The following is a 3,138-nucleotide window of genomic DNA, read 5'->3' as shown; positions in this document are numbered from 1 at the left end:
CGGCACTCAAAATCATGATTTTCTTGTAAGACGTTTATTTGCAGTTGCTTCCGACTGCGACGAAGTACAGCGTTCAATTGACTTTGTACATAGTACAGACGAAGTACGACGTTTGCGAAGTACGGCACTCAAAATCATGATTTTCTTGTAAGACGTTTATTTGCAGTTGCTTCCGACTGCGACGAAGTACAGCGTTCAATTGACTTTGTACATAGTACAGACGAAGTACGACGTTTGCGAAGTACGGCACTCAAAATCATGATTTTCTTGTACGACGTTTATTTGCACTTGCTGTCGACTGCGACGAAGTTTAGCGTTCATTTGACTTTGTACATAGTACAAACGAAGTACGACGTTTGCGAAGTACGGCACTCAAAATCATGATTTTCTTGTACGACGTTTATTTGCACTTGCTGTCGACTGCGACGAAGTTTAGCGTTCATTTGACTTTGTACATAGTACAGACGAAGTACGACGTTAGCGAAGTACGGCACTCAAAATCGTGATTTTCTTGTACGACGTTTATTTGCACGCGCTGTCGACTGCGACGAGGTTTAGCGTTCACTTGACTTTGTACATAGTATAGACGAAGTACGACGTTTGCGAAGTACGGCACTCAAAATCGTGATTTTCTTGTACGACGTTTATTCGCACGTGCTGCCGACTGCGACGAAATGCAGCGTTCATAGTACAAACGAAGTACGACGTTCACAAAGTGATGAAGTAAAACGTAAACAATAAATAATAATAATGCAACCCACAATACACTAATTGTGTATTAAAATTGCATAACATACACAAAGTACGACGTTCAAAAATACTAAAGAATTTTATTTGTGTTGTATATAATGAAAAAACAGCAAATTTTTTTGCAAATTACGTATCTGTAAATAAATGTAAACATTTAGCAACTAATCAAAATTGTTTTTTTTTGCCTAGATATTAAAGTAAAACATAAAAATACATTAAATTTATAAAATGCAACCCGCAGCACACTAGATGTGCATTAATATTGCATAACCTTCACGAAGTACGACGTCCAAAAATATTAATTTTTTTTTATATTGAGGTTAAAAGTGAGAAAACATAAATTAATAATAATGCAACCTGCAATACACTTAATATGTACTGATCTTGCATAACCTTCACGAAGTACTACGTTCAAATATAAATTAATATTATTGTGACCCGCAATACACTAAATTTGTATCAATATTGCATAACCTACACGAAGTACGACGTTCAAGAATATTAAAGAATTTTATTTGTGTTGTATATAATAAAAAAACAGCAAATTTTTTTGCAAATTACGTATCTGTAAATAAATGTAAACATTCAGCAACTAATCAAAAGTGTTTTTTTGCCTAGACATTAAAGTAAATCATAAGAATACATTAAATTTATAAAATGCAACCCGCAGCACAACAGATGTGCATCAATATTGCATAACTGTTACGAAGTACGACGTCCAAAAATATTAAATTTTTTTTTATATGAAGGTAAAAAGTGAGAAAACATAAATTAATAATAATGCAACCTGCAATACACTTAATGTGTACTGATGTTGCATAACCTTCACGAAGTACTACGTTCAAATATAAATTAATATTATTGCGACCCGCAATACACTAAATTTGTATCAATGTTGCATAACTTACACGAAGTACGACGTTTAAAAATATTAAATGTTTTATTTGTAGTTTGCATATAATAAAAAAAAAAACAAATTTTTATGTAAATTACGTATCTATAAATAAACGTACACATTTAACAATTAAATAAACATAGTATTTTGGCCTAGATATTAAATTAAAACATAAAAATGCATAATATTTATTAAAATGCAACTTGCAATACACCAAATGTGTATTAATATTGCATAACCTTTACGAAGTACGACGTTCACGAAGTACGTCGTTTACGAAGTGCGACGTTTACGAAGTACGTCGTTTACGAAGTGCGACGTTCACGAAGTACGTCGTTTCCGAAGTGCGACGTTCGCGAAGTACGACGTCTACACATTAGGGCACTCAAAATTATTGTTACGTTGTACGACATTCAGACGTTCCAACTGCGACTAACTACAGCATTCATTTGACTTTGCACATACGACGAACGAAGTACGACGTTTACGAAGTACGGCGCTTAAAATAATTTTGTTTTTATTAATTAATTATTTTTTTTAAAACAAACGTTTTTATAATTAAATTTTATAATGGTTTAAATATAAAATATGACTTTTTAATATTATCAATATTTAAAATATTTTCTCCCTTTTGTGTGTATGCCTTATAGTTATAGAGCTGTGCGCTTCGGTAGACGTCGCCTGTGGAGCTATGTCAGTGGAGCGGTGCGCACATCCAATACCGAGCGGCTGCCTCGATCGGTGTCGCGCTGGTATACATATGGTAGTGGTGTGTGTCGATGCGTTGAGTGAGGCGATATGAACGGTGTAACGGTTTAGTCGAAGTTTATCATAAATGACGACGACAAAACGACCGATTATGTATACGTTCTGCATTTGCTTCCAATTTATCGACGTTTATCGCACATTTCCGCTATCGAATTCGAATAGGGCTTTGCTTGCGAGATTGCTTTATTTTGTGATTTTGTGGCTCGCCCAGTTCCCCACAGCGAGATTGCGGATGCGGCAAAACGTATTCTCTTACGTTGGCGGTCCTTATGCAATCAAACTTTGTTGAACTAACAAATGTTTGTGATTTAAACAAACAAAAATAATAAATGCGTCAACTCTCTAATATCCGAGCGAGAATATTTATATAATATTCGTAACGTTTATGGATTCGAAAGAATTTCATAAATTCACGTCGCATTCAATCTTGCGAAGAGTGAAGAGAATGTTTGAACTTTTAAATCGGCAAAGGTAAAAAATAATATTATAAATATTATTATTATGCCTTTATTGACCGATATATGTGTTGTGGTGTTTAACGACTACGACGACGATGATGACGATACATTTATCTCTATATCGTACGAAGAAAAGAAGAAACAGCGTGGCGTTACTTTCTTATATGTTAGATTGTTTCGCACAAACGCGCATATTCTTCATCTTTATAAACGATGATGATGAGTATTTTATTCTCTCGTCTGTCTCAAAAAACACAAAAACACAGT

Source organism: Tribolium castaneum, unplaced genomic scaffold, assembly GCF_031307605.1.
Source record: "Tribolium castaneum strain GA2 unplaced genomic scaffold, icTriCast1.1 ptg000049l, whole genome shotgun sequence".
Lineage (NCBI taxonomy): Eukaryota > Metazoa > Arthropoda > Insecta > Coleoptera > Tenebrionidae > Tribolium > Tribolium castaneum.
The sequence above is the reverse complement of the archived record's forward strand: the minus strand, read 5'-3'. Positions refer to the sequence as shown.